General features: G+C 41.3%; 1 protein-coding gene and 1 pseudogene across 6 annotated transcripts in view; both read right to left on the bottom strand.

The window, feature by feature from the left end:
* The window catches only part of RBPMS (RNA binding protein, mRNA processing factor), a 185917-nt gene that overhangs the window by 130211 nt on the left and 35263 nt on the right, over positions 1 to 20443 (bottom strand). The gene's annotated exons all lie outside the window — the stretch shown is intronic.
* LOC113628934 (MAD2L1-binding protein pseudogene) lies at positions 8296 to 8853 on the bottom strand (annotated as a pseudogene).

Raw genomic sequence — 20443 nt, 5'->3', positions numbered from 1 at the left:
CCTGCATCGGCAGGCGGACTCCCAACCACTGCGCCACCAGGGAAGCCCAAAGCAGTTTACTTTAAAAACAAATATTAAAATGCTGGCTAGTCACCATGCTCACTGTATGTTTTCTACTCATTTCAATATAAGTGGTAGGATTTTTACTAAAGAAATACACCTGCCTTTCATCAGTGAGCATCATAAATTGCTAAGGAAAAATAATTTTACTCCAAAGTTTCTCTACTAGTAAAGAACGTTTTCTTAAACTGAAGGAAAACCTAACTTTTATAGCTTTCAGTCAATGGGAAACCCAATAAAACCAAAAATGACCAATAAATTAATAGCTACGTTCACCCACGTTGCTACAGGAGACTATGCCAGCTTTTAGAACGCCAGTTATTTTTTCACAGTCATGCTGCTCTGGAAATATTATGCAGCATTTTATGTGATGACTTCTTCCCACTCAAGCGTCATGAGTTCCAAGGCAGGAACTGAGACTGAAAGCCTGAGCTGGTTGGAGGGAAACTATCAAAAGTTGCTATTTGGGGCTTCCCTGGTGGCGCAGTGGTTGGGAGTCCGCCTGCCGGTGCAGGGGACACGCGTTCGTGCCCCGGTCCTGGAAGATCCCACATGCCGCGAAACGGCTGGGCCCATGAGCCACGGCCGCTGAGCCTGCGCGTCCGGAGCCCATGCTCCACAGCGGGAGAGGCCGCAGCCGTGAGAGGGCCACAGCAGTGAGAGGCCCACGTACCGCCAAAAAATAAAAAAAAAAAAAGTTGCTATTTGTTCCCCACGTTCCAGGCCAACACCACAGGTATGGGCGTGGCGTTCTGCTCACACCCTTCCAGCCCCTATCAGAAGTGACCTCCCAAGGTGTCTGTCCTACCCTTCTCAAAGTCTAGTTCTGGGTATAAGGAATAAAAGCGAACAAATCAGGTTGTAACCATCCAGAGTTTCCATCAGACTGAAAGGAAGTCTACTTGATAGACTTTGCAAAGTAGTCCATCTCCAAGTCCATTTCATGCTGAACGGCTTAATTATTAATTCTTAGGAGCTAGCATGCAAGTGATTAAATATTCTACCTCCAGGGCTTTTAAAACCATCTACTTTTAAACAAATATTAGAATGTTGTCTAGTCATTGTGCTTCTTGACTGTAAAGTGACTAAACATAGCAATCTAAAGTTTCGTCATTTTAATCCATTCTCCTACCCTTCATTTTAAGAGGAAAGTTATTTGGGAGAAGGAAACTATGCATTAATTTATTTTGATGTGGCAACCTGCCTTCCATCTGTGTCCCTTGTAATACCTCCATTTGTTTAAAAGAAAGATAAACTGTTCTTTAAAAAGGCTTGGAGCCCTGCTTCTAACAGGACATCCTAGTTGACCTGGAGTATAACTAAATGTAAAATGTAATTTTTCACGATTTTCTGTTGAAACTAAACTCTGCCCATAAAACCGTAGACTCTGGTCCTGAAGGAGCGCTTTCCAAAACAATGGAAAAGTACTCTGAAAGACAAAATGCCTAAGAGACTCTCAGAGGGGCAGAAACCCCTAGAATCTGGTCTCCAGCCTGAGCAGTGATGCCCCTGCAGTGAATCTCCCTGAGGCCCAGTCTCTCCCTGTGTGAGGTGCGGTGACAGTGCTGGCAGCTGTCTCCTCCTGAGAGGAGGTGGTATGTGAGGACGGGCTCCGTGACCTGCGGAGAACTAAAGGCGGAGGGAAAAAGGGGAAATGATTTAGGTTGCTTCAGGATATGAAAATATGAGACTAAGTCAGAAGAGGGGAATCATGTGAGAGAATCCTAGTATTTTAACTAAAAATCCAAGTTTATAACTGCTATGAAGTTTTTTTGTCTGTCACATTTTCCTTTCTCTTACTTTCTTTCCTTTCATTCAATGAGGCTCAGCAAAGCATTTAAGGAATAGATATCAGAGTGGCAAACTGTTCAAAAGTCTGAGAATGTGGAGTTAGCACTGATCTAAATGCTGTTTCCCCCGTAAAAGGTACCTATCATTCTTCTCCAGTGTTCCTAGCCGAGTGAACAAATATGCCAAACCCCCAGATTTCTAATCCTGACTTCAACTCCAGGGGAAGGGCAGGCTTGATAAACAGAATAGAGAGAAAAGCTGCTCCCGTGAATATGGCCTCACAAAGTCTTGATGAATTGGATAAAGAGAAGAAATAAAGGGTATGCAGAGTTGTATAATACTTAAAAAATACTGCCAAGCATTTTACCACATGCAGTATTTAATCCCAACTCCAACCAGATCAACTAGGTCCTATTTCTGTCTCCATTTTATAGATGAGAAAACTGAGGCTCAGAAACCTTAAGTAACTTGTAGTAAAACTACAAAGAGATACAGAGCCAAGACCTGATTCTCCTGAGTCCAAGACCTCTAATCCTTTATACCCATTTCTACCCACTGTTCTATGGACTTTTCCAAATGCTTACCCATTTCTACCAGTCACCCTTTCTTTTTCATGCACCGCTGCTTCCATTTCAAAACATGCTATACTTGATAGATAAGGTGTCTTGAATTTGAGAGACAACACGGTAAAGACGGTAAAGAATGGAAAGGGAGCTGGTTTCAAGACTAGTACTGAGAACAGTGGTAGAGCTAATCCTCATGCCAACGGTAAAAGGGGCACAGGGGCCAACACCAGGAGTGCACCGCCTCACAAGTATCCTGCCATCTTCCACCAAGAACGTCACGCTGAACATTTTTTAAAAACGCGCAAGTGACTTCACACATCCTTAATGTTACAGCATTAAGATAACGTGAAAAATACCAACTCTTCTAATACGTTACTGACATACAAGCTAATCCATTCAATTCTAATATTCTAATTAACATGAATTATGCAAAAATGATCCAAAACTAGAAAACAGATTTTTTAATGTTTCGTTCTGAATTTAACAATGGACACTATAGTTGTAAAAACCATCTCAGGGCTTCCCTAGTGGCGCAGTGGTTGAGAGTCCGCCTGCCGATGCACGGGACACGCGTTCGTGCCCCGGTCCGGGAAGATCCCACATGCCGCGGAGCGCCTGGGCCCGTGAGCCATGGCCGCTGAGCCTGCGCGTCCGGAGCCTGTGCTCCGCGTCCGGGCAACAGGAGAGGCCACGACAGTGAGAGGCCCGCGTACCGCAAACAAACAAACAAACAAATCTCAATTTTTGTTTGTTTGCTTTTCATGCCAAAACCCTCTTACTTCTAACAGCGTATGTATTCTCAGAGAAAATCAGGAACACTGAAAGACCAGGCTATATATTTCTGAGGCAAGAACAAAACGAACTAAGAGGCTTTATAAGTTTCCTGTTTTGATCAGGGAACTATCCATAATTAATCAACTAACAAAAAAATGTAATCACAAATGAAGTACGTGACAGCGATATTAACAGCATTGTTTAAAAATTCCCCAAATAGATTAACAGATACACACTACTGTATATAAAATAAACAACAAGGACCTACTGTATAACACAGGGTACTATATTCAATATCTTGTAAAAACCTATAATGGAAAAGAATCTGAAAAAGAATATATACGTATAACTGAATCACTTTGCTATACATCTGAAACTAACACTGTAAATCTCTAATTTAAAATCTTTTTAATTAAAAAAAATCCCCAAATATATGCTAAATAACATTTTTTAAAGTGAGGTAGATCTACATTGCTGATACAGAAAGATGTCGAAGATACAAAAACATGATGCAGGTGCAATTTTGTATACTGACAAAATAAAGCTCTAAAAGTATTTATTTCAAAGCCAGTTAGATGAAGGACTTTTACTTTCTAATCTTTACTGAATTTAGTTTTTAAACCATATGTTTTTTTTTTTAATAACAATTTGTCCTTACAAAGTCCTTCCTAAATTAAGAATTAGAGATCCTTCTCTACACGTGAAGATTTGTAAGGAAATGTTTTTCAGGGATACCCAAGACTGGTGATTTATAGATCCCAATGGCTGTATAACAGAGGTGGGTCTTTTTTTTCTTTTTTTGGCTTCGCTGTGCGGGGATCTTACTTCCCTGACCAGGGATAGAACCCCGTGCCCTCTGGACCACCAGGGAATTCCCGGGTCTTTCTTTCTTTTGGTAAATATTGACAATGACGAGTATTCAATGTTAACAAAACACTGCACTTAATATTACACACTTTAGTAGCAACGGCCAGTTTTCTACAGTATCTATTCTTCCCATTTTACAAAGTAATATTTTTTTTTAATTTATTTATTTTTGGCTGCGTTGGGTCTTCGTTGCTGTACTCGGGCTTTCTCTGGTTGCGGCGAGCGGGGGCTACTCTTTGTTGCAGTGCTCGGGCTTCTCACTGCAGTGGCTTCTCTTGTTGCAGAGCACGGGCTCTAGAGCACAGGCTTCAGGAGTTGCAGCACGCAGGCTCAGTAGTTGTGGCTCACGGGCTCTAGAGCGCAGGCTCAGTAGGTGTGGTGCACAGGCTTAGCTGCTCTGCGACATGTGGAATCTTCCCAAACCAGGGCTCGAACTTGTGTCCCCTGCATTGTCAGGCAGATTTTTAACCACTGCGCCACCAGGGAAGTCCCAAAGTAATATATTTTAGCTCGGTACACGATTTGCCAAACTCCCTTGCTGGTTAAGGTTATATTTCTAAGGTCTGCGCATGGTGTGGGCAGAAGCAATGCCTGCAAGTTCTAAGTTGTGCCCATAAAGGAAGCATATCGTCCCTCTTTTCTGTTGCAGAGAAGATATGATGGTGAGAACTGGAGCAGCCATCTTAGACCATAAGATAAAAGCTACCTGTTGAAAATGGCAGAGCAACAAAATAGAGACCCTGATGAATACGGACCAACCACACAGACCATGGAACACTTTTCAGGTTTTCATGTGAGAGAAATAAATGTCTATTATGTTCAAGCCACGTTACTGTTTTTCGTTGCTGCAACGTCATACTGCGTGCATGGTGGGCATACACACACATACACTCGTGCTATAAATATCTCGTGTTAAAAACAAACTTATTAAACTAAAAACTAAAAAATAATCTACCTGTGTTAAATCTTAAGATAGAAAACAGAAGCAGAAGAACCTAAGATATCTTGGTTTCTCCCTTAACCTCCTTGGTGTTTGAGCAGCAAGTTTGAAACAAAACAGCCTCACCTTTAATGATTGCTGGCCTTGATTCCTACTTGTTAAAGGAGTAAAATATAAGATTTAAAATGCTGTGAGGCTACTAAAAATAAAACATACCAAGTGACCTAATGCACCTCACAGATTACACAAAAAAGAGAAAAGTGAACTAGAAGGAATCACCAAACACAAACTATAAAATCATCTTTAAAATTAATATCCCACCTCACTATGATGTGAAGCAGCAACAGAGATAAATTTATACAAAGAAACAAGGCTTACTTCAAGGTGATTTCTGCCCATTTAGATCTAACTTTCCAAGGTACTTTTAATGTGCCACATTGGTATGTCTTAAGGAGGCAATGAAATCGGTTAACAAAATCCTCACACAAATATATTTATAGACAGACTAAAGATAAATGATAAACGTTAGAGAAAAAGAAAAATCTAAAACCCCCCAATATCAGCTTCACTTCTATAGAAATCAGTTATTTTTAGGAACTAATGAACTACTGATTTATAAATGAGTAAAAATGAAATCTGTAGTTCTTCAGAGAACAGATATACTTCAGCAAATTAATCTAAAAATTATTCTCCTGAAGTGCTTAAATACCTATGTATATAGTTACTTTTGTCAATATGTGTTTCTTACAGACACAAGGATAGTAACATTTCCTCTAAAATTTTAAATTTGCCCTTCATAGAGTACATAGTTTCTGCGTACAGTATCTGTCTTATCTTTTCAAAAGCATACATTATTTTTTCAAACATTCCACATTCTCCTTTTGGTCAGGCTCTGACTGGCAAATATATGTACTAGGTGAAAAGAGGATGAAAATCTAGACATCTACTTATTTTCTAGTATAAGCGTCAAGAGATTTTTCAATGGATTTTAACAGAATAAGACGTGCCAGACCGCTAGACTTTCAGGCCAATTGTAATACTAACCATGAGTTCATACGAGACAACTAACCCCACAGTCCCAAGCTCAGGAGGCTCCCTTCTTTGTAAAAGAAAACTAAAATCTTAGCAACACTTAAGTTACTTAAAATTTAAGATTTTTCTACATCAGATATTCTAGAAATGATTCACTGGCAGCAAACCAGAGCAAAAGATTAAGATTTACAGGGTGGCTTTCTGTTCTTAATGTGTGCTTAACAGCAGAGGCAAATGAAAGGAGAAGTCACAAACAAAAGAAAATATTTCAGAAATCTGAAATCTTTGAAAGAGATGTTCTTTAAAACAACTGTTCAATGAGGAGTCAACTGGTAGGCAATACAAGATGGCAATTAAGAAGAACACGGCTATGACCCAGCAATCCCACTCCTGGGCATATACCTGGAGCAAATCATAATTCAGAAATATACACGCACTCCAGGGCTTCCCTGGTGGCGCAGTGGTTAAGAATCTGCCTGCCAATGCAGGGGACACGGGTTCGAGCCCCGGTCCGGGAAGATCCCACATGCCGCGGAGCAACTAAGCCACTGAGCCACAGCTACTGAGCCTGCACGCCTAGAGTCCGCGAGCCACAGGAGAGGCCACGACACTGAGAAGCCTGCACACCGCGACGAAGAGTAGCCCCCGCTCGCCACAACTAGAGAAAGCCCGCGCACAGAAACGAGGACCCAACGCAGCCAAAAATAGATGGATAAATGGATAAATTTATTAAAAAAAAGATATATATATATATATATATATATATATATATATATACAGGCACTCCAATGTTCACTGCAGCACTATTTACGTAGCCAGGACAGGGAAGCAACCTAAATGTCCATCAACAGAGGAATGGATAAAGAAGATGTGGTACATACATACAATGGAATATTACTTGGCAATAAAAAGGAACGAAATAGTGCCATCTGCAGAGAAGTGGATAGACCTAGAGACTGTCATACAGAGTGAAGTAAGTCAGAAAGAGAAAAACAAATATCGTATAATATCGCTTATATGTGGAATCTAGAAAAGTGGGTACAAAGGGAGACACAAGTGTAGAGAACAAACTTATGGATACCAAGCGGGGAAGGTGGGGGTGGGATGAACTGGGAGATTGGGATTGGCATATATACACTACTATGTATAAGACAGATAACTAATGAGAACCTACTGTATAGCAGAGGGAACTCTACTCAGTGCTCTGTGGTGACCTATACAGGAAGGAAACCTAAAAAAGAGGGGATATATGTATACATATAGCTGATTCACTTTGCTGTACAGCAGAAACTAACACGACATTGTAAAGCAACTATACTCCAATAAAAATTTTAAAAGAAAAGAAGAACATGGCATGTTTCTGCTCCGCCTCGTCCTCTATCTTTCTTATTCTTTTACAATTGGAAAAAGGGGTAGACCTGAAATCCAAATGAAATGGTAATATGTGAAAAATACATATAATTACGTGACCCCCACCATATTCACTTTAAACCACAATGATTTAACTATTCTTATAGTGACAAGCCAAAGGTCCTAAAGTATAGAAAGAACTCAGTTCTGCATATAACTAACATTAAAATGGTGCTTACAAATGGCTATGTAGGGATCCACAGACCCTAATCCAATTCCAAAACCTAAAAGCTCAGAAGGCCTAAAATTGTGTGCGATGGGGGGAGAAGGGTCGTATATGTAAATGCACCGGGTGGCAAAACATGACCTGAAATGACTAGTTTTCATTTCTCCCACTTAGTGTAACTATTTGTTTCACTGGAGAAATAGTAGTCTGCTTAATTACTAGGCTCTACCTTAGACCTCACTGGGGGTATTGTGTTCAGTGGGTTATACACTGTGGTTTTTTTTTTTTTAACATTAATCCATTCATTTTATATTTAAGTTCACAAGTTACATCCACATTATGTCCCTAGTAAAAATTCTGAAAGTCCTCAGTAAAAAGCAGGAAAAGGTCACCTCCATAGGAGTGTCTGTCTATGGGCCCATGTTTGCTTTCCAACCCCCAAAAGAAACACCTGACCCAGGACCCTCTGGGAAAATCAGCCTTTGATTCAAAGAGATGCTTGTTCGGTGACGATTATTACAGCCCTAGCCATACCATCAGCCCCCGGGGAAATCTACAACGGAGGCAGGCAGCCAGGAGGAGAGAACCTTCCTCTCACCAGGAATTAACTAGCTCCAAGCAAGAGATGGGTGACTTGGTGCCAGGGGGAAAGACAATTTAGCCATTGTGTTCACGATGAGCATTCCCATTCACTCGTGGAAGCCCTTCAGTGTCACTGGTGCCTGGAACCAAATGTAATCCTCCCAGGCTGTAGCTGGGATGGTGGGTCGGCCACGGGGTAGGGTCACAGCCAATCTGTGGCCCAGGCTGGGCACTCTGTAGTTGAGCTTGGGTCAAAACCAGTCTTCTCCACAGTCGTGGTGACCCTGTGCCATGACGATGGTGCCCATGAGTGGAAGAACCTTCAGCTCACTGAAGGCATCAGCCATGAAAATGGCTCGGAAGAGGCGGCACAAAGAAGCTGCTGTGCTCAGGCTCGGGTTCACGCTGTTGGGGACCAAGCGAGACAAGTCAAGTTCGTAGAACTCCTCGGGACTGAGGGCATTGCCCCCAAGGAGGATCAGCACCCGTGGTACTAGTGTCCGGGCAAAGAGACCCTCCAGGTGGCTGAGGACGCTCTCCAGTTCTGCCAGGGTTTGCTGGCATTTCCTGCTGCGCGCCTCAGCAGTGGCCCGAGGTTTCTTCTTCACCACGTCCTCCGCCAGAGACTGCGGCCAGGGGCTGCACTTCCGGCTCCGGGGCGTCATCACGACCTCCTCCCCACTCTCCACGTGGTTTGCATCTGTGTTACCTTTTAAAATCTAAAAGATTTTGAAACACATCTGGTCCCAAGGATTTCAGAGAAGGAAGTGTGGACCTGTATCAACTCAATCACCCTTATCACAACCCTCTGAGATGGGAGTTAATTTGCAAACGAGGTTAACTAAGGGTTAAGGAACCTCCTCAAGGTCAAAAAGTTGGTAAGTGTTGAAGCTGAGATTTCAATTCAAGCAGCTCAGAGCCTGGAGTCTTAACATTATGCTATGCAGTCTTGTCTTCTCTCTTTTATAGCAACCAGATGAATGAGGTTTTGGATTTTCTAGTCATAATTACCAAAGTTATTCATGCAGGACACACAAAAATCTTAAAAACCATATTGAGGCTTCAGGAAAAGAACAATAAGTACTGCATTTTAGGAAAAAGACTGGGCCTGTATTTATGCCTGTATTTCATAAACCACACCCACACAGCGCATTGCTCCAGATCAGCGTTGTGGGTACAGGGCAGAGCTCGAACGCGCTCCGTCACAGCCATCCTCGGTTATCAAGGAGCCATTGCCAGTGGGCGTGGAGGAAGTTGTCTAAGCACACGCTTTTTTTCAGTCGCCCCTACCGTCACAAGTGGATGTTTCAGGGGACATTAACATCGACACTATGATTGAAGAAAAATTATTATGGGTGGTTAAAAAAAAGGTCACGATTAAGAGTCATCGCATCCGTGGTGACAGCTAATGGCCAAGCTGTTTAGCCTTTCCCTGGAAACCTTAATTCAGTTACTAATATCATCCCCAAAGCCATCCTGACCTTCCCTCTTCTCTCCGCAGGAAACTTAATAGGTCTCTTACTTGGTGCCCAGCAGGCTCGGGCTCAGGCCCAGCTGGCGCCCTCAGCCCCGCTACCCAGATGGCAGCCGGAGGGGTTTCCCGCCACCAGAAGTGCGGCTGCACACCCGACACAGCCTCCGGCGGTGGGGACTGCTCTCCGGTGCCGCATGCATCGGTCGAAGGAAGAGAAAGGCAGACGGCAAACCGAGGGCCTAAGGGGCATCATCTTTAGCAAAACAGGGAAGACAGCAGGAGTAGGGAGAATGTAATTAAGATGAGAAGGCTGTGACCAGCCGGGAGGGTTTACAGAAACAAGATACAGTGCCACCAATGCCGCATTTGGGAGCCGCCGGAGTCAGAGGAAGCGAGAAGAGGGAAGAAAACCTTCAAGGGACACAGGAGTGCTACAGAACGAAGGGCAAAAGGGAAAAAAGCGATGAGGACCTGGAAGTGCAGAGAATGAGAAAACGGAGTGTGAAGAATCTCAAGTGTTGTATTTCATTTTCTGGCTTACTTATGCCTGTATCACCAGAGGGAACATTTGGCATAGTAAAGGTCCAAAAAGGTATCGTTCAAAATTAAGTCACTACTTGCTCTTAGTTCAGTAATTTCCCATGTTTTTCTATCCAAGTTACTTGTTTCTCTAATATGTGTAGTCTATAGGAGGCTGAACATGTTGTTTCTGATATGATTAAGAGGATACACGAATAAATAAACACTACAGTGGAAAAACTCCCAAAACATTAATTTTTTTCCTATTTTTGGAGGGTTCATTTTTTCCACCTTTAACAGCAAGGAGACAATCTTGATACTACCTAGCGTCTGTAACAGAAAAAGGATAGAAACTAGGCATTATGATGGAAAAAGTGAAACACTGGGGAGTTGAAGAGATCCACCACCTTATCCATCTTTCTAGACTGTTCAGTCTCTGGAACATTTCCATTAATGGGCAAGAAACATCCTAGTGCACTATGTACACCTGTTATTTGTAAACTCTATGACATGAATCATGCTTTCCCCACAATCTGGTCTACTGAACTTGACTTTTTTTCTATCAGCCTAATACCTGTGCCAAGTTTGAGGTCTGCAATTTTAGCTACGCAATGTTCCACTGCTTTTTCTACCCTGGTTAAAAATTTCCCTACTGGTTTTGCTGAAAATCAAGAAGAAACAATATACCAGACCTATTAAAAGCAAGTTAAAGAACAATTTAAAACCCTAGCTTTTTAGAGTACATCCGAATCTCCTATTCGTGTACACTCAGACACTCAAAAATTATTTGATCATTATGGTTAGTGTGAAAAATTGATAATTACTATAGAAAACAAAGCAAACAAAATAACAAGTGCTGCCGCAAATGTGAAGAAACTGGAACGCTTCTTCACCCTTAGTGGGAATGCAAATTGGTGTAGCTGCTATGGAAAACAGTACGGCAGTTCCTCAAAAAATTACACATAGAATCACCATATGATTCAACTATCCCCCCTCGGGGTATATATCCAAAAGAACTGAAAACAGGATCTTGTAAAGATATTTGCACACCCACGTTCATAGCAGCATAATCCACAATATATCCAGGAGGTGGAAACCATCCAAATGCCCATCAACAAATGAGTGAACAAACAAAACAAAATGTGGTCTATACATACAATGGAATATTATTCACCTTTAAAAAGGAAGGAAATCCTGTCACATGCTACAACATGGATGAACCTGAGGACATTATGCTCAGTTGAAAAAAGCCAGTCACAAAAAGACATACTGTATGACTCCACTTACACAGGATTACCTAAAGTAGACAAACACACAGAAACAGAAAGTAGAATGGTGGCTGCCAGAGGCTGGAGGGAGGGGGGAAATGGGGAGTTGTTTAACAGGTACAGAGTTTCAGCTTTGTAAGAAAAAAAGTCCTGGAGATCTGTTGCATAACAATGTGAATATACTTAACATTATTGAACTGTACATTTAAAAATGGTTAAGATGGCAAATTTTGTGTTTTACCCACAATTAAAAAAATTTTTTTAATTATATAAAAGAAGAAACAATTAGCAAGAGAGAAGCAAATTGAAGATTACCGCTACAGAACTTTTTTCTTGTAACTTTCAGAATGTCAAAAGATTTCTAACAACATTCCTTTGAGACGTTCACTGCAAGTCAGCCTATTTAAGGTTCTCTTAGGTCCTATTACAAAAGGTTCCTTGTAAACCATGCCTCCACATTATGCTATCCTGAGAAAGGACTCCCAAAGGAGAAGATATTGCTTTATGAATTATCAAAACTACTTTTAACTTCTTAGAAATTGCCGACTTATGACTCCTCCAACTCAGCTGTAAGATTCGACAGGAAACATAGAAGAACACATCCTTTCCTTCTGGCTTTAGGATTAAAGTGATTTACTTTTAACTTAACGCACCCATAAAGTTTATCCTCCAAACATTATTTCACATTAGTGACTGATCACAGCTCACATTAACTTCAACTAAAATTAGGTCAAAATAACCACTAGTATTACAGTATCAGAGTATGTTTGACACTTCCAAGTAAATTCAGATATTCCCCCTCTACAAACAGACATTTCAAATAAGACCGTATCTTTCTATTTCTAGCTCTGTATATAAATACAAACTTGACATAGACAGTGGCACATCTAGGCTATTTAATAATATATATCATTAATACAAAGGGAAAGAAAAACATAAAAAGGTAGAGTAGTATATAGTCTGTACTTGAAATACCTCTCCCTTCACTCCACCCCCATGTGTGTTAGGATAAAGAAGTAAACTAATTTAATTCCAACTGCAGAAGTAAATGGTAATTCTTAATCCTCTGTGAAAGGTAATCAGCTACACCTTTTTTTTTCTGGCCGCACCATGTGGCTTGTGGGATCTTAGTTCCCCAACCCGGGCCCTTGGCAGTGAGTGCAGAGTCCTAACCACCGGACTGCCAGGGAATTCCAGTTACACCTTTGCTTGAATAAGTGTTTCCTCTACCAAGTCACTTAGAAGTTTCAGGTAAAATGGCATTCTTGGCTGCTATCGTCTTCCCTACCCCTTGCAATAAGGACCACCATCAACTTCTGGTTCCACATACTGTCAGTCCACTTCACTGCACAGGTAGGACAGATGGGGCAAATCTACTTAGTTATACTCTGTATCTGATAAAGGGTATAATGACCACCCTAAAACTCGGGAAGGAGAAGGGTAAGACTAGCAGTTGGCTCAGAAATTTTACAATTATTTAGAGAACCCTGTTGATTAGTTTTTTGTTTTTTTTTTTGCGCTGTATGTGGGCCTCTCACTGTTGTGGCCTCTCCCGCTCCGGAGCACAGGCTCTGGACGCGCAGGCCCAGAAGCCATGGCCCACAGGCCCAGCCGCTCCGCAGCATGTGGGATCTTCGCGGACCGGGGCACGAACCCGCGTCCCCTGCATCAGTAGGCAGACTCTCAATCACTGCGCCACCAGGGAAGCCCCTGTTGGTTAGTTTTTATTTTAACAAAAGCCACTAGGCTATCAGCAAGGGAAGAGGAAGATGGGAATGAATAGTAAGCAAATAAATATCTAAAATTGTGCTCTAAGACAAACGTCCATAATAGATAAACCATTTCCTAAGTAAAAACAACAGTTTGTTTGTTTTTTTAAAGCACTCAGAGTTCAACACAAAATTCTTCTGAAGTGAACTTGCTTATCCAAATGGCAGGCTTTGATAATATCAATTTTAACGTTTGACCTATAATCCCAACGACTCCAGGTCAAACTGCTACACATACCATGACGAGGAGTATAAACGTATAAAGGTTCATTATTTATTCAATTCAAATGTTCTTACTTATTCAAATGTTCAAGAAACATTAAATCCCATGAGCAAGGATCTCTGCTAGTACAAAGTCCAGTCGTATGAATTCAACACAATGAATCCATCTTTCTTTTGAAAACAAAAACACAAGCAAACCATAACTGCATGAAAAAATGTAAGGGCACCAGCAAGCTGTGGCAACCACATATCCCAGCCTTGGAGAAGCAGGGAAGCAGGATGACTGACATGTGCCGAGAAAGCTAATGTAGTCCTAAGTGACAGTAATGTTAGATAAAGGAATGTAATGGTGCCAACATGTTCTGCATAGAAGGACTGTACTCAGAGCACAAAATCCCATCTGAAGACTTCCCAGAGAAGAGCAATCAGGTCAGGAAATCAACTGGAAACTATGGCATATAAAAATGGTTGAACAAAGTAGAGATGTTTATCCCGAAGGGAAAAATACAAGGCTCAGGAGAAATTTGACAGCACATTTAAAATATTTACAGCTGCCCTGTACAAGGAGTAGGTTAATTATGTTGTCATCCAACTAGGCAGGAATAGTACTGAGCATGGAAGTCACAGTTCTAGGAGTGCAGAACCATGGAAACTGTCCCTATTAAAATGGGCTACCTTGGAGAATAGAAAGCTCCTGGCAGCAGGAAATGTTTAAAGTGTTCAGAAAAGTGAAAAGAAAACCTGGAGTAATTACTTTTCCGAACCTCTACACATCTTCTGGTACCAGGAGCTTTCTATCCTCCAAGGCAGTCTGTTTCACTATGAACAATTATTTTCTTCAAAAGAAAAATGGGGATAATTATTGGAAATAACTAAATTCCAAATAAGGACTTAAGGAAATGTCAGAAAAATTGTTGCTCCTTCCCTGAATTTATCCATATTCCAAACATTTTTTCTATCTTGAATCAATATATCGCTGACTTAAATAATCTAACCAGGGACTTCCCTGATGGCGCAGTGGATAGGACTCCATGCTCCCAATGCAGGGGGCCCGGGTTCGATCCCTGGTCAGGGAACTAGATCCCACATGCATGCCGCAACTAAGAGTTTGCATGCTGCCACTTAAGACCCAGTGCAACCAAATAAATAAATATGAAAAAATAAAAAAATAAAAAAATAAAAAAAATAAATAAATAATCTAACCAAAGACTGTTTTTCTCCCAGTCACCAACTTACCTTTGAAACCTCTTCAAGATTATTCCTGATATAGTCTTCCCTAACTCATCACTCCACCACCACAAACACACAACCACACAGACTGTGCACATATCCCCATTGGCTGCTGTCTCTTTAATCTGTGTATATCATCAACACAGTACTCACTGTCCCATAAGGATTACTGACATGAACAGAATTCCAAGTTACAGCAAAGACTTTGAATTTAGAAAGTCATGTACCATAAAGTACTAGTACTACTCAATTAGAAAGGTCTATGAAATTTATGAAAGAATTAAGTAAATCAAAAAGCTATGCACCTTATATCCAGAGAAAACCATAACTCGAAAGGATACATGTGCCCTGCAGATACACGTTCACTGCAGCAGTATTTACAATAGCCAAGACATGGAAGCAACCTAAATGTCCATCGACAGATGAATGGAAAGAGAAGATGTGGTACGTACACGTACACGCACGCGCGCACACACACACACACACACACACACACACGAATACTACTCAGCCATAAAAAAGAATGAAATAATGCCATTTGCAGCAACATGGATCTAGAGATTATACTAAGTTAAGGTAGTCAGACAGAGATAGACAAATATCATATGGTATCACTTATATGTGCAAATCTAAAAAAAATGATACAAATTAACTTATTTACAAAATGACTTACAAACACAGAAAACAAACTTACGGCTACCATAGGGGAAAGGTGGGGGGGATGGATAAATTAGGAATTTGGGAGTAACATATACACGCTATTATATATAAAACAGATAAACAAGGACCTGCTATATAGCACAGGGAACTATACTCAACATTTTGTAATAACCTACATGGGGAAAGAATCTGAAAAAGAATACGTGTGTCTATATAATTATACGTATAAAACAATCACTGTGCTGTATACCTGAAGCTAACAGAACATTGTACATCGACTATACCTCAATAAAAAATTATTTTTAAAAAAGCAATGCACCTAAAAAGACGGCCAGAGAGCATGTGTTCCAGCTTGGCGCCTTCACAAGGAGTTAGCAACCACTTGGATGGTATAGATATGTGTCTTCTTTGGACATGTGTCCTTTAGAAACATGTTTTAGGATCTTCTTCATTTTCAGCCTTGCTTAGATTGTAAATTCCTTAAGGACAGAGAGGTCTTCCTTTCCCTGTCCCACAAAAGCCCTCCTTAGGAGCTGCTTAAATGAAATTCCATAAACTGCTCACAAATAGCTTACACTTGGAGAACTAAATTGTGTGATAGTGTGTGTGTGTGTGTGTGTGTGTGTGTGTGTGTGTGTGTGTGTGATGAGGAATTATTAGTTTTGAAAATCTGGTAGAATGAAACACAAAGTTCTTTTTTTCTGTTCTTAGTGGACAGAAGAGACCACTGATAGTAACTCCCTTACCTCCAACTCTCATGTAATAATCCCTGATACACCTGATTTCCTAAGAGTTGAGGAAACTAAAAGCTCCCAGAGTTCTAGTACTGGGTTTAGTACCAATCACAGAATTTCAGAGTTAGAAGGTAACTTACAGACCATCCAGTGTAGCTCCCTCATTTCACTGCTTAGAAAAGTGATGATGCAGGAACTCTATAGAGTTTTTTCCCTTTTCCTTTTTAAACCACAAACAAAAAATGGGCTCACTCACCTCACAGAAGTCACTGCATTGGTTTAGGACCACCTGAGACTCATGACTGCTCAGTTACTTTATTCTTGAAGTAACCCACACTTGGAAGTCATCTCTTAGATAACATGGGTACAATGACAAGTCTTATGTATACCACGGCAAAAATCAGAACACGGGTGTTCTAGGTCAAGTTGATAATTATAATAATAATGACTCAATTATAATAAGAATAGCTATCATTTCATAAACTCCGGCTATACCTAGTTGATTCAATCCTATGCATACAATCTCTCATGTACTCATCTCAATGATCCTGCTACGGCAGATAGAATCACCCGATTTACCCATGAGGCTCATTATGCCCAAAGACTACACCTCTAAGTGCAGAGTCTGGATTTAAACCCAGGCCTGTCTGACTTCAAAGCCTGTGCACTCTCTGCTGTGCCACTTTAAATACTGTCTTGCAGTTCCTCAGAGCTGTTGCAGTTCTCCAGGACGTTTCCAAGTGTTCGGAAAGGCATACACAATAAAAAGTGGTCTGGTTCACTGCAACAAGCAAAGGCTTAGAAGCCAGGCCCACCAGGCTTAGGAGTGCTGACACCATCACTCACTGGCTCTGAATAACCAGGGCACATAGAATAGAGAGGTATTATGAGAAGCTTAACAGGGCAAATTTTAAGAAATGAAGTCTTACTGAATTCAAGTTATTCATAAATCATCGCCCTTAAAATTCACAGGATTGGATGGAACCTGATAAATCATTCCAAACAATGTATGACAACCCCAGAAATAAAACACTCACTCCCCCCCAAAAAAAATATATTTTAAAATCCAAACATAAGAGAACTCTGTATTTTGCCTCCCTTGTGGGTGTTTATTTTGTTTCACAATTAAGTGGCCATTGGAAGAATAAGTTTTTTCAAAGTTCTGGAAAGTCATCTTAAATTAGGCCCCGGAAAGAAATGGAATCTCTTTTAGTAATGACTCTTGTTTTCTTTGAAAGTTCATGTTTGGGTCAGCCAAGTTTTAAACGGTAAAATTATATTGCTGGGTTGTTATTCAAGTTTGGGGGTTGGGTGGGGATGAGGCCGCTAGCTATTTGGATCACTGTAGGACAGCTTATCTGGTTTCTATACTGAAAGAAGGGTCTATTCTTAGGCAAAAGACATCATCATTTTAGAGGAGCAGAAGCGTGCATTGGATTCCTATTGAACAATCCGCATGGGAAGCCTCCAGAAAAGTCTCTCTCTCCAAATAAAAGCTGTCTTCAGAGCTTGTGTGACTTTCCTTGAGTCAATGGAATGTCTAGGCTAAAGGGTTCTTCTTTTGTTGTTTTCCTATGTTGCAATATAGCCAGATAGAAAACAATTGTGTAAGGATTTTTTCCCCATTTAGTTACTCTTTGCCTTGTTATAACAAGAATAAAGCCACGAATAGTAACAAATAACTGAAACTACCGCTATGTTACGAGTGAGCCAGAAGCTGTATTTGGGGTTTTGGGGTGTTTTTTGGTTTTTTTTTTTTTGCGGTACGCGGGCCTCTCACTGTTGTGGCCTCTCCCGTTGCGGAGCACAGGCTCCGGACGCGCAGGCTCAGCGGCCATGGCTCACGGGGCAGCCGCCCCGCGGCATGTGGGATCTTGCCAGACCGGGGCACGAACCCGCGTCCCCTGCAATCGGCAGGCGGACCCTCAACCACTGCGCCACCAGGGAAGCCCTGTATTTGGTTTTATTACAATAGCTATTACCCTGAACTTAAACTGTTAGTCATATGACTAATATGCAAACCACACTCTCACGCTCTATTAATGAAGCCTATCTGATTTTAATATTACCCTCCGCTTTTAACATAACTACCTTCATGGACGTACTCATCGCAGTCATAGAAGCAAAGGAAGTGTGGGTGACAGGAATGCAAAACAGGTAAATGACACAAGTTAAGGCAACACTCCTCAATGGATAAAAAACATTTCACTCCAAGGAGGGTTTAAGTAGCCCTTGGCACCAACATCCTCAAGGGACATCAAAAGAAGTCATGAGCACCTCTGTAGTTAGTACTGTCAGCACCAGATCAGAGGTCCTGGTGAAGATTTCTTGCTTAAGGGTAAAAATTAATAATAATAATAATGCAAATGAGATGCAGGGCTAACCTGTCTACAGTTTTTCACCTAACCAAAGACTGAGGACACCCTCATCAAAGGGGTGAAAAATCATTACTTTCTTGTTTTTGCGGTACGCGGGCCTCTCACTGTTGTGGCCTCTCCCGTTGCGGAGCACAGGCTCCGGACGCACAGGCTCAGCGGCCATGGCTCACGGGCCCAGCCGCTCCGCGGCACGTGGGATCCTCCCGGACCGGGGCACAAACCCGTGTCCCCTGCATCGGCAGGCGGACTTTTCTCAACCACTGTGCCACCAGGGAAGCCTAAAAATCATTACTTTTTGACCAGAGAGTCAGTTTCAACAACTATAGGCTAATCTGTCAAATTAAAGTTTGGTTCTAAAGAAAAGAGATCTTTGGGACGTTAAATAAAAAATTTTAAAACTCTTTTCTTGACAATAGAACTGTATGATCAGTAATACGTATACTGATAAGCACCCTTATTCAATGAGAGAAGAGAGATGAGATGAATGGAGTAGGCCTTGCTCATTTTAAAACCACTTTCACTTATATATTAAGAGTAAATCATAGGGGGCTTCCCTGGTGGCGCAGTGGTTGAGAGTCCGCCTGCCGATGCAGGGGACGCGGGTTCGTGCCCCGGTCCGGGAAGATCCCACATGCCGCAGAGCAGCTGGGCCCGTGAGCCATGGCCGCTGAGCCTGCACGTCCGGAGCCTGTGCTCCGCAACGGGAGAGGCCACAACAGCGAGAGGCCCGCGTACCGCAAACAAACACACAAACAAGTAAATCATAGGGACTTCCCCGGTGGCACAGTGGATAAGACTCCACACTCCCAATGCAGGGGGCCTGTGTTCCATCCCTGGTCAGGGAACTAGATCCCAAATGCCACAACTAAGGAGCCTGAGAGCTGCAACTAAGACCCGGTGCAACGGGGGGAAAAAAAAAAAGTTTTCATTAAAAAAAGTAAATCATACCCACAAATACTTATCCTCCCGCATTGTCATCATCTGCTTTACTTTTCATCATTTTCACTAAGAAAATGGCCTTTTTATTTGTCTTTAAATTTCAGCAGCTTGCACAGTGCCAAGCACATGGTAGACACTTAATATATCTTTCTGGAGTAAGTGAACTATAAGAGATAGGTATTTTTAAAATTCATAGCACTTTCACCCATATCTCAAGAAAAGTAAATGAAGATGAGGCAGAGGCTATAATTTTGGCCTTTAGGAGAAACTACTAATAGGGTCTTAGTACGTGTCTCTCAAAGATATCCAGACATGAGAGTATCTCAGACATGTATAAAAGGATTGTTGCATGATTATTCTACCTTCTCCAATTAGTAACTGAGATAGCTACCAAGAAATCAAACACTAGTCTCTTCATATAACACTTAAATACCACTAATTTTTTAAATGCTGTCATTTTGTAGCAGGAGGTATTATGGTGATAGAACCGTTTTATATTTTGACTGTGTTCATACCTACCTACATGTGTGATAAAAGAAAACTAAATATAAACACAACAAGTATAACTGGTAAAGTCTGAATCAGGTCACTGGATTAGAGCAATGTCAGTTTTTTGGTTGAGATGTCAAGATTTTATACTGCAGTGATGCAAGATGTATCACTGGGAGAAACTAGATGTAGGGTACATGGGGATCTCTCTGTATTATTTCTCACAACTGCATGGGAATCTACATAACAGTACATCGTGTGCCTTGGAATAACCCTTATGAGGCAACAGTGTCAGGCTGCAATCCCAGCATTCATTAATAGAAAAGGAATATCGAGAATACCAATTTAACAATTGCAGTGAATTAATCGGTCCCTATTAAACTACATCTTGAATACAGTGTCTCCAGGAAAACCAGGGGAAAAAAGCCCAAAACACAAAAAACTTAAATCCATTAGTCAATGAAAAGTACTGCTTTGTTGCTTGTGTTGGGTACCAGAGCACATCAGTGGCATTACCGTAAGGGACAAGAATTAGGTCTTGCACCACTAATATGCATATGGTAAATTATCTAA

This window comes from Aethalodelphis obliquidens, unplaced genomic scaffold (genome assembly GCF_003676395.1).
Source record: "Aethalodelphis obliquidens isolate GAN/ISIS:26980383/991018 unplaced genomic scaffold, ASM367639v1 scaffold25, whole genome shotgun sequence".
Taxonomy (NCBI): domain Eukaryota; kingdom Metazoa; phylum Chordata; class Mammalia; order Artiodactyla; family Delphinidae; genus Aethalodelphis; species Aethalodelphis obliquidens.
The sequence above is the reverse complement of the archived record's forward strand: the minus strand, read 5'-3'. Positions and strand labels throughout refer to the sequence as shown.